The sequence below is a fragment of the Mixophyes fleayi genome, chromosome 1 (assembly GCF_038048845.1).
Source record: "Mixophyes fleayi isolate aMixFle1 chromosome 1, aMixFle1.hap1, whole genome shotgun sequence".
In the NCBI taxonomy this organism is placed as follows: domain Eukaryota; kingdom Metazoa; phylum Chordata; class Amphibia; order Anura; family Limnodynastidae; genus Mixophyes; species Mixophyes fleayi.
Window position 1 is genome coordinate 148,791,484 of NC_134402.1, and position 12,934 is coordinate 148,804,417.

General features: G+C 38.5%; 1 protein-coding gene across 2 annotated transcripts in view; it reads right to left on the minus strand.

Moving 5' to 3' along the window:
• The window catches only part of BMPR1B (bone morphogenetic protein receptor type 1B), a 349,352-nt gene that overhangs the window by 300,027 nt on the left and 36,391 nt on the right, over nucleotides 1-12,934 (minus strand). For both annotated transcript variants that reach the window (XM_075201541.1, XM_075201552.1), the window contains exon 3: nucleotides 12,592-12,621. The gene's annotated coding sequence lies outside the window, so the exon portion shown is untranslated. The remainder of the gene's footprint in view (nucleotides 1-12,591; nucleotides 12,622-12,934) is intronic.

A 12,934-nucleotide genomic window follows, 5' to 3' on the forward strand; every position in this document is an offset into this window, starting at 1 on the left:
AAACAAAAATGAAATCAGGGACTTGTTATCTAGTTATACTGAACTGAAAAGCCTAGTTCTCTTTTACCAGTCGGTACATGTTACAAAAAAGTGATGCAGTAGATACATTTGTCGAAATGTAAACAACTCGAAGAGTTGGACAGCTACGTGTGAAATTATTTTAATGAGTTATTAAATACTGTAGCAGTGAAAATTAGAGCCAAGTACAATAAAATTAGCCATACACGGCACTAACAAATCAAACTTCTGGAAAGGTTGGCCTGCTTGTTGAAATTGGCTTGTTTAAACTAGTACGAGCAATCTACAATTAACCCTTTCATTCACAAATATGCCAAATGATAATGATGATTCTTAGTGGAGCGATTTATTATGTTTCATACAGTAACTTTATGCCAGGGCAGATTTATAAATCATCTTTGGATCATGTACTACAAAATGAGCTGTTTATACCTTCTGCAAATAAATAAAAACTTACTTTTAGGTAAAGGGGATAATGTACTAGTTTAACTGTCTGAAATGGTGGAGCATACATTGCAATGAGCAAAAAATATATTGCACAAATATTATCAATGCATCAAAAAATGCTTGAAGTAAACTACAAGTTTAGCCTAACACTTGGCATTAATATATAGTATAAAACGGGTGTATTATAGAACTGAATATTATACCCAGGAGCAGCTTATAAATTGGTCATCTGTCCCACAGCTTTACATATAGATATCATCTTTGAAAGTTAATTCAACCCAGAATTGAAAATTGGAATTACAAAAAAAAAGCACTAACAAAAAAAATTACTTAACTTAGGTCCAGCATTTCATTTGACCCGGCTGACCCCTGGTATTTGCCACAGTCTGACAAAGCTTTCTTTGTTCCCACCAAGGTGGGAACAAATTATATAGATCACTACTGAGTTGTCCCACATATATGATATATATATAGAGCCTGGCTGTTTGACTTCAGAAGTGAGGGAGTTCTATTTGCATTATGTTAAGAGCAGTAATATTTCTCTGCCTTTTATTACATGTTTTTTTATTATTTGCTGATGGGATTTCACTCAATGTGACATGTATATGATTTGCTGCCAGGGACGTCCCTTGGTAGTCATAGATGCTGTTGAAAGTCTATGATAATAGGGCACCCGTAGTGTACTCTAAGGAGCATCACCTGGGTGTTTTACACTTTTTAAGGTGAGTTTGTTTGCTATTGTTATTTTATTGATCCCTGATGAAATTTATTTTAGCAAACTGAAACATTGGAACTTGTTGCTGTAAAGTCTTGATTTATATTGAGATTCTGAGTGCCACAATCTGTAATGTCTTAAACATATCACCCTCCTTTTAATGCCACCCTCACTAGAGCCAGTTTTGATCTATATATATATATATATATATATATATATATATATATATATATATATATATATATATATATATATATCCCATTGTCTGTGTTGACATTGCAACTTTTAGGACTTCTCTATCTGTTACTAATATATCAAGGCAACCATAATCAGTCAGTGAAATAGCTATTCCAACAATCCTATTAGCTTTAGTATTATTTACGGCTTTGCTGTGGACCCATGAAGAATGTCAAGCTGAAGAAACCCTGACATTTATTTGCATATATGTATACATAATACATAATATAACTATATATCCCTGGCATGGAGATTATGCAATTTAATTTTGCCATGTAAACTAATCAATAACCATTCTTATTTTTGACAACCGTTGACTCACTGTAGTGATTGAGCATAATAAACAATGTAATAATTGATAATACTGTCTGGCAAACAGGTTCTGTAAAAACTTACTTTTAGGAAAGTAGCTTAGATAATAAAGAAAATAATAACCCAAAAGCTCCCTTTGTATATAAAGTATAAAAACATTTTTTTCATACATGAGAATTACTGTATATAAATTGGAAACATGTTTTGAAACCAGTTAACACATGAATGATAGCAACACAACTCAAGCATTAAAGCATAAGAAAAGACCTCCGGCAGACACTTTACTTTGCTTGCCAGGAGAAAATACATCAGCTATGCTACCTGCGTAATGCTCTTTACAAATAACCTCACAGACAATTAGTCACTAAGGATGTGTCCTGTTCTGTAGATTTTGTTTCCCTACTGTATATAACTTTCCTAATTATTGAGAAGCTACTTTAACATCACAATCACTGTCTGCACAAATCCATATTTTGCCCACAGTTAAAAACTACATATAAATGGTGATATACTACACATCTATAGTAGCAGTGTCGGTCTGGGGCATGAAGGGCCCACCGGGGGACTGCAACGCTAGGGGCCCACCAGAGGGGGTGTGGCCAGCCATCATAGAGGTGAGACCAGACACTAGAGGGGGAGTGGTCAGCTCATGAAGTACAGCTAGCATCATAGTGTAGTATATAAAGAATGCAGTGTGTATCTTAAGAGTACACAGTCTTGACCTGCCCCTTAGAATGGGCAGAACAGTCACCAAAATTTGGGATTATTCCACTAGACCAGGCTTGGCTAACCTGTGGCACTCCAGGTGTTGGGGCTTGTGTTGTGAAACTACAAACCCCAGCATGCTTTGCCACTTTATACCAGCTTATTGCTAGAAGGGTATACTGGGACTTGTAGTTTCACAACACCTAGAGTGTCACAGGTTAGCCAAGCCTGCGCTAGACTTAGAACATTTGACATACTGTCCTACCTGTTCTCGTCACTTTTACCACCTGTGGCAGCTGGTTTCTTTAGTTGCGGCTTGTCTGGATCCAGGAATGTTGAGGGCACTATTTGGAAAAAATAATGGGTACATTTAAAAAATTCCAACCAGCCCCTGCGTTAAATCAATAGGACCCACAATTAATACTTAGGTCTTCCTCCAGCCCCAACATTAAAGTAATAGTATTTCCATTTAATAAACTTATTTCCCTCCCTTCAGACAGCCCCTGCAATAAAGTAATCGCATTTACGTATAATAAATATATATATTTTCCGCAACCGTCACTGCCATTAAATAATTCATATTCGCATTTAATAAATAGACTTCATGCTCCTCAAACTAAGCCCCACATTCAATTAATAGCCCCCAAACCACCCCATCTTAAATTAATAGTCCCCACTATAAAATTAAAATTCCCCACCTTCACCCTACAAACAAAATAACACCCATTATTTAGCTACCACACACACACACACACACACACACACATTACATTGCCACAAACCTGCTGTGCCATCACACACACATTACTGTGCCCCTTAATCACCATGATGTGCCTCTTTATAATCACACTGCGCCCTCCATGCTGCTTTTGCCCCCCCTTCATCACCCTGTGCCATGCTGCTTTGGCCCCCTTATCACCCTGTGCATGCTGTTTTGGCCTCCCTTAACACTCTGCCATGCTGCTTTGGCCCCCTTCACACTCTGCCATGCTGCTTTGGCCCCCCTTCACACTCTGCCATGCTGCTTTGGCCCCCCTTCACACTCTGCCATGCTGCCTTGGCCCGCCTTCACACTCTGCCATGCTGTCTGTGCTCCCCCTTCACACTCTGCCATGCTGTCTGTGCTCCCACTTCACACTCTGCCATGCTGTCTGTGCTCCCCTTTCACACTCTGCCATGCTGTCTGTGCTCCTCCTTACTCTCTAGCATGCTGTCTGTGCTCCCCTTCACTCTCTGCCATACTGTCTGTGCTCCCACTTCACACTGTGCCATGCCGTCTGTGCTCCCACTTCACACTGTGACATGCTGTCTGTGCTCCCCCTTCACTCTCTGCCATGCTGTCTGTGCTCCCCCTTCACACTGTGCCATGCTGTCTGTGCTCCCCCTTCACTCTCTGCCATGCTGCCTTTACTCCTCCTTCACTCTGCCATGCTCCCCCCTTGCTTCCGTTCCTTCACTTACCTTTTCTATCGACTTCTTTCTTCTCTTTTCTGTTTCTTGCCGACTCCTCTCTGTGCCGCTCCTCACTGGATGTCGGGCGTGATGACGTCACGTCTGACATTCAGTGTGATCGGAGCAGAGAGGAGGGGCGCCGGCGTCAGGGTCACGTGAGGAGTTTTCTGCTCCTCTCCACCAACGAAGACGGGAGCGATCAAGGTCGGGTCCTACCAGGGGATGGCCCGGTCCCCCGGCTGGCCAGTCCGACCCTGTATAGTAGTAATCAGAGGCAAAAACAGCTTGCAGAAAAATGTACTCCAATCACTTTAATTCCAGATTCTGACCTGGCCTTTGCATTACTCGTGTTCTCCCCATGGGATAGAACGGCTTACAAAGTCTTCAGATGGCGTTAGCTGTCAGGGTCAAGCTCCAAAAAGATAAGCTTTTCGGAGCTTGATAAACTGGTCGAGACCGCAGTTCCCTTTGAGAATTATGGAGACTGTGGTGTTCTGTGATAGTTAGCCTAATGCAAGAGATACTGTATATCTGTGGTTACACATATTTATTATGCACAGCTTGTGGAGATAATAAAACATACAAGTAATATATACCAGAGTCTCCTAAAGTCAAAATCTGCATTTGTAAATTTGTAATCAATATAAATCTGAAAGCAAGACTGGAAGAAGCATAGCAGGTCATTGCCAAAGGCCAACTCTCTTCTAGCCTTGCTCCTGCAGAAGGCCTTTCACACAGAATAACGAATTGTGCTTGTAGTAGAACTACCACCATTTGTTTACTTTCTCTTTGGATATTCACATCTGTTTGTTGAAATGTGAAAACAGTTCACTATGGGAAACAAACTGGAAAAAAAACTCCACAAGAACGTATATTATTTACAGATGTGTACTTCTTCCTATTCCCAACACCCTACTATAATTAATGAATTGTGTGGAAAGATATATCCTCCAGATACTGTGTTTTAAAAAGCAGCAATAAAGATATAAAATTCTTATTATAGAGCAGGCATAATTATCTTGCTTTTTAATTCTATAGTTTTGAAAATTAAAAATGAGCTTGTTTATGTCAAATTTACAAATGTACAGTAATTACCTAAACTCAGAATACATATGTGTTTGTGTGTAAAATAGATTACAGAAGTGCGTATTATTTGTGAGCTTACTAAATGTACACTGTTTGTCACATGTGAACTTAGGGCCTTAATTATTAAGGATCTTAACTTGAGAAACTTCTTATGTGCAAAACAGAATTCTAATTTGCACCCCTTGCATTGTAACATGGGCCGGGTCCTACCAGGGGAAAAGCTTATCTTTTTGGAGCTTGACCCTGACAGCTAACGCCATCTGAAGACTTTGTAAGCCGTTCTATCCCATGGGGAGAACACGAGCAATGCAAAGGCCATGTCAGAATCTGGAATTAAAGTGATTGGAGTACATTTTTCTGCAAGCTGTTTTTGCCTCTGATTACTACTATACAGGGTCGGACTGGCCAGCCGGGGGACCGGGCCATCCCCTGGTAGGACCCGACCCATGTTACAATGCAAGGGGTGCAAATTAGAATTCTGTTTTGCACATAAGTTAAATACTGACTGTTTTTTCATGTAGCACACAAATATCAACTTTAAATTTCAGTGTACAAATAAGCTATCAAGTATTTGTGTACTACATGAAAAAACAGGCAGTATTTAACTTATGTGCAAAACAGAATACTAATTTGCACCCCTTGCATTGTAACATGGTTTTGTCCAGGAGACTGAAATAAGAAGTTTCTCAAGTTAAGATCCTTAATGAATCAGGCTCTTAGAGCTAGATTTACTAAGCTGCGGGTTTGAAAAAGTGGGGATGTTACCTATAGCAACCAATCAGATTCTAGCTGTCATTTTGTAGAAAGTACTAAATAAATGAAAGCTAGAATATGATTGGTTGCTATAGGCAACATCCCCACTTTGTTAAACCCGCAGCTTAGTAAATCTAGCCCTTAGTCTTTAAGTGGGTTGTCCACATACCCTTCAGGATTGCCCAGATACCTCCCCTGTTACTTGAATCGGAGAGCCAGCTTTCTACTTTTGGCACCCATGTTGCTGCAGGGTTAACAAGCACACATGCCATCTAGAGCTTCAATAGAGTTACTGAGTCCTCCAGCACAGAGAGTCGTAGTAAAAGACAGGTCTTCATTTCGCTTTAAAATCTCCGACTTTTAGAGTCATGACATTATGCATTCAGCAGAGCGGCGAGAAAAACATAAAGCTAAGCCTAAAATACAAGTTGATCCAACATGAAAATTAATCTGCCTATACTCATAGATAGCTCATCTTAAAGGAAACCATGGTTATCAGTCATGTTAGATATGGATTAACTTGCTTTAGTTTCCTTTGGACATACAGTTAAGAACTCTCAGTTTCTGAAATTCTACACGGTCATTTTTTTCGTTATAACACAACTCTTTAATAAACACAACTATCCCGTAAGCTAGAAAAGTGCATAATAGCTCTTCTCTCCTCAGCTGTTTCCATTTAGATATCTACATCTTGGAAAAGGATGGGTTCAATGTATTGTCTGATCTTCCTTTTTTTGTGGTGGTGCTGTGAATACTGTATCTGTTGATAGCCTTTATTTAGGCTTTGTACTCCGCACAAAAATGTTTAAAAATGCTTTCAAATGTTATATAACGTTTCTGAAATGAACCAATATGTAAAATAAAATGGGGTTTCTTGTGGTAGGAGCCATGCCAGGTCACTGTGACGGTTTCAAACTACCATACAAACACAATTTCACTTCGAGTTATTTAACATCTGCACTTCACTAAGTCCTTTAAACTTTTCGACACAGTCCTCATTTGAATAATGATATCTTCTGTAAATAAACAGTTTTTAGTTTGATTGCAGTGTGCTGGGACTTCAAATATATCAAGTTTATTCTCTGGGAGCTTTCAGCATCTTATAAAATACTATGCATTTTTTCAGAATTTAAATTGAAGAATGTCAAACAATATAGAAATCAATGCTCAGTAAGTATCCTGGTGTTCTATTAAGAAAACATTGCTTACGCTATAACCTTGTGGAGACTGAATAGTCCACTTGCTACACTGCTGCAAATAATTACGGTCACATTTAAAATGTACATATGTCATTACTGTTTGTTTATTCTGGCAAATGCTTATTGGAGTGTGAGTGTGAGTTTTAAAGACTATTAGCTTTCGTATTACTGTGTTTTTAGATTTTTATTTTTTTACTTTTCTAGTATTTTTCCCAGGACTGAATTTACATAATTGGATCCTGTAAACTGCCAACTGTCGGTGCCCTAACCTGTGCCCCATTCACTAAATACAAAAAAAGGGAAGAACATTCTCTCGCGCACTGTTGTACAGCAGAATATAGTGGCACTATCTTAGCTAAATTTAAACAAATTAATTTTCTCATTTCCTCAGTTCATGTTTCTTTACCAATAATAGAGAAAACTAATTTGGCACACATGCCAAGCAGAAAAACCCACCTCTTCAGACAAGCTTATAATATTCCTTTACCACCCTCTTAATCTCCCTAGGTTACCCTATTACCACTCTCTATACATTTTACACAAGACAACAACCCTCTGACCAACATAGCTGTGTGACTGAGCATACAGCCCACTAAATACTTTGTAACCTTTGTATTGTAGCTGGATAAATATTCAATATGATGTAGCACTTTACCTTGTGTATCAAACCATTGTCACATAAATTGTAAGCTTGCGAGCAGGGCCTTCTTACCTCTCTGTATGTATGTATTACCCAGTATTGTTTTATTACTTTTTGTTCCCAATTGTAATACACTATGGAATCTGTAGACACTATGTAAATAAATGTTGATGATGATGATAATGGTGATGATAATGAGGAAAGTGCTATCTTTCAACTTCTGCTGCATAATGTAAATCCACCCCATATCCAAAGATCAGCCCTGTGACTTCATAGGTTTCCAAATGCTGCTCTGTAATACCAATTTCTGCCATGTGATACCTTTTTTACCCGCTGCATATTGCCTTGATGCCAATAACTTAAAATAATATATTTTATAATCCCTGCTGTGATATGTTTACTTAACTCCGTTATAATGTCACTTGTTTGGACTTTAATAATCCCTAGAAAGTGAGAATATATGCATATGGTTCTCTGACACAATCACAAATATTCTATTGGAGTATAGGGAAAATCTTGCTTTCACTGTACAATAACTACTGTTAAAATAAAGCCCCCCTAAGGAGCATGAGGGAAAACAAGGTACATTTGTCAACTCCTTTGTAGTTTTTGGGTAAAACAAAGAAGGTGCACACTGTCCTCTCTACTGTAGCAGCTTGCCCACATGGATTATTAAAATTATTGCAATTCCCGCAGAGCAATTAAACTGATGAATTGGCTATTGCTGCATGCAGTGCCATTATTGCACTTTAAAGGAAAGAAAGCTTTTAAACTGTTTTTTATGATATTATTTTCACTATCCAGGTCCACCTCATTTCCCTTAACTTAACAAAAATGTTTAAAAGGAAAAATGTTGCCTTTACAATTCACCTAGGAAATAAAAATCATATGAAATGAGTCATGACATCTCACATCTATCCAAGGACAAAGTAAAAACTTAAATATAGGGAAATTGCTGCTTTTTCTCTGTCACTTAAAATCAGTATGTAATCTCCCTATAACTGACAATTTGCATATAACTACATATACAAATGCTTTGTTATTTTCACTTTTCCTCCATTGTCTAGTCCACCTACTGACACTTACAACCACATATGTATGCTGTGTGTACCTCCAAGGGCGACGAGGGGGGGGGGGGGGGGGGCGGGTACAAATTACCGTGTCCCGGCCTGCTTGGCAATACATTTTTTTTTTTTGTAAAACTACTTTTTCTTTGTTTTGTTTGTCTGACCAGCGGGTGGCACGTGCACCCGCACTTTTTTTGAGGACTGAGTGGGTGGAGGGGTGTCAGGGAGTGAGCTGACAGATGTCAGTAGCTCCCAGTCTCCAGACAGTGACATCACACACTTTCACAGCAGCCTGCAGAGCAAGGAGGATGAGTGCCAGCTATGCACCAGCTCAGCTTAGGTAAGTATGCTGGGCTGGGAGGGCTTATGATGTGTCTGGGGGGCTATGATGTGTCTAGGGGGGGGGGGGTTATGCTGTGGTGGGGGAGGCTTATGATGTGTTTGGGGGGTTATGCTGGGCTTGGGGGATTGTGATGTGTCTGTGGGGCTTATGAAATGTCTGTGGGGCTTATGATGAGTCTAGGGGCATTTTAATATGACTGTGGGGGTGGCATGATGTGGATGTGGGAATAGCGTGTTAAATGTTATGTATTATTATAATGTATGTATTATATACTGCATGCTAAAAATCATCATTATTGAATTTATGTTTAAGGGTTTTTGAGCGCCTCTTAATTTTATTGTGTGTTTGTCTTTGTATGGGGTTACAGAGCCCCTAGAGGCAGCTATTTCTATTATACACTTACAATTGTGTTTCATTATCTGACCATTTTCAAACATATAGATATTTGTGATTATTTTTAGCACACATATTTTTCTTGTTATATAATTATATACTGCGTGATCTGTCCTGTGTTCTGTGCTCACTAATTATTTTCCATATTTCATGTACCTATACATTTTCCAAATAGGTCCCAGCATTCCAGGATCCATACAAGAATCCAGTACCGGGTTGTGAAAGCTGCAATAACAGGTAGATGATTGCAACACCATTTTAATACATAATGGGGGAATTCAATTGCCGGTGATGTGGCGCGCAGACATCGTGCCACACACATTTCCGGCAATTACGGTAGAAATTTCTGAGCAGATTAAGAGATAATTAGTAATTATGTCATCAAAACCCAACATTTATACAACTAATCTATATTGCATTACTCTGTCAGATCAAAATTGTTAATTAATGCATTTGTTAAAAATTATTGGATTTCAGAACTATGATTCTAATATGTGTGTCTCAATTTTAAATTGATATAACTGAGCAGAAACAACAAAGACTGAGATGTATGTGGCTAGCTTAAGATCTTTTATCTCCCACTTATTTGGTGGATCAATACAGTCCAACAGCCCATACTTTCCGCATTGTCCATCTCCATGAGCAGCATCTCAGCGTTCCAGGGTTTGATTTGGTTCCTGCCCCACAAATCACTTCAACAGAGAGCTCAATGTGAAAGTTGTGTTCAAAAAGCAGAAGCCACCCAGCACTTCAGTGCTTACTGCTGGGTGATCGGTAGATCTTTGATTCGAAGCAGATGAAGCTGTTGTAGCCTCAAAACGATCTGTCTGTATAGCACATTATGCTTGCGATATGTTCCATATGGTGTGTTTAGTCTTTAGTCTCTTAGGTACCATTATATGCTTTTTTTTTTATCATCCTCTGATTGGATCTGTCTATATTTCTTATTTTCATAGTACTTATACCATAATTTTTGGAGTACCATATAGGATTTTCCTTCCTTTAACAAACATATCTAAAGCTCTGTTGCAGTTAGTAATTTTTCTTGTTTATATCTCTGTTCCTGCACTGCACCTATCAACTTCCACCCTGTCAGAGAGTCACATAAATGATTTTTCTTGTGACTAAAGTCAGTCTTTCTAAAACCTTTGATTTGTTGCAGTTCTGCTTTACTGTTGTCTGTCTGTATTTTAAAGCACATTGACCTTTGGTCGCTCACACCCAAGTTCTCTCCTACAGACACATTTTACACTGCATCTCCATTTGTGAGAAATCTAGGATTAGCTCACTAGCTAATTGCATGAAAGATGCCCCACACAACCAGTCCAAAATGTTACTAGAATGTCACTCGTTTCAGTTCTATATTAATAATCTATCCAATCACTCATCCTTGTGGTCTATAAATTGTTCCTATGGCAAAAAAACCTCACCAGTTCTAAAGATACCCATACACTTTCAATCCTATGTGTAGTGCCCTATATTAAAGTTGCTTTTATCTTTTTACATATAAAGCACTGCGCCATATACAATGCGCTGCGCCAGTTACAAGATCTAAACTTCATTTTTAATACCTTTGCTTTGGAGTGAGTTTCAGCTAGATCTTTGGGAAAGGGGAGGGCAACATTGAGGACTGATATCCTATTTAACCCCTTGCAGTAAAATCCAAAATATGGATGCTGGGATTGCGTATGGCAATTCAGCCAGGCATCTGAACTCCTGACTGAATTGACAACTGTCACACAGTCAGGGGCAGGCTGGGCTGGGGGGCAGGGGGCCACCTAAGACTTACAATAAATTAATTAGACAAAACCCAATACTCATTGTGCAAAATTGAAATTGAAATAAAATTGTCATGATAGATTGGCAGCTGTGTCCTCTAAATGGGCATTTTTTTTGTGGGAAAGTGAAAAGAAAAATGCATGGGTGTATGATATCATTTACCATAGCAGTATGAGAGCCTTCTGGTGGCTTAGTGGTTAGCACTTCTACCTCACAGCACTGGGGTGATAAGTTCAATTCCTGACCATGGCCTTATCTGGGTGGAGTTTGAATGTTCTCCCCGTGTTTGCGTGGGTTTCCTCTGGGTGCTCCAGTTTCCTCCCACAATCCAAAAACATACTATAAATAGCTTATGATGATGATGATGATGACTCTTCCAATAGACCCAGGCCACATCCATTAATGTATCTAGTCAATCAACAACTTTACTATGGACATCTCTGCCCCTAAGACTGATCCTCTTTTCACAAACAGAAAATTGGGGTTATGGGTCTGGCAATACAGGGTCCAGGGATTTACAGGAAAACATGTATGTTTATGGGGCTCGGTATGACTGCATACTGTCATATGCATGTGTTAATCAGATTCACAAGTTACTTTGTTTTATTTACCAAAGATAGCTGTAGCTATAAAACAAAAATTAGAAAGATATTCTCTATATTCTAACAGACAAACAATGCTACCCCCTGTTATTGCCATGTGCTGCGGGAAAGATTTCCACATTTACTTTTTGTGTTCTAACTAATGTTAATGTAAATAAATAATGCTGCAGGTACTGATATATTTAATACAATAAAGTGATTCAAAAAAGCTTCAACCCCATGGCACCTATTCACTTCTCTGTGATCTAGCTTAATAATTAATTGCTTATATATATATAATATACATATCAGTCTGCAAAGTGTATTTAAAGGCCGACAGATGATAACATTCACAGAAAACAATAAGTTTATCTTGTTACATTACATCCAATTTCTATTACTGCATACAACCACTGATATGCCAAACTGACATGCAAATTGCATTACCCTAGAAGCATAGTAATTGATGCAAGATAAGAAAAAATGTTGATTAAAACAATTCCCACATTGGTCATATGAGCTGGTGTCAGACAGGGTGATTCTGAGCAAAGTTTTAAGGAAGTGCTTAAATGGATAAAGCACCATGTTTAGACTTTTTAATCAATGTGCATATAAGGGTCTGCACCTCATTCACATTTTATCTCAATTTATCAATGCTCTATTAAGATGCTCTATCTAGATCAAAGGTTTTTTGGGCTCACCCACACACAGCTAGTTAGGTCTAAATAATTGGCCATTGAACTCACAGAGTGCATGGGCACCTTTAGACAAATTAGAATTGTTTTTGCTACCTACAGAGAACTTTTCTTGAGTTAAAAATCAAGCGATTTAATTTGCAAAATAATGAAATAAATGTTATCTTACCTTTCAAGACTGAGTGTCAATGACCTCTACCTGTCAAACAAAGAAAAAATATGCATTCAAACTTCTAAATAAAAATCTTACTACACAATTATAATAGTGAACATTAAAGGAAAGCTATAACAAAATATTTTTAGCTTCATAAGAAATAACTTAACAGTTGTAATTGAACCCCAGAATTCTTAAATATCTCAACCAAATTTTGACCAGGCCATCATTTGTGAACAGGTCTAGCAATGCAGGGTTATAATTTACCAATAATTCTGTTTGTCGGGACAGTTCAGCATGTTGCAAGAGCGGCTTCAGCAAAATGGGGCCGTTACTAATTGATCAGGCATAGTTGTGC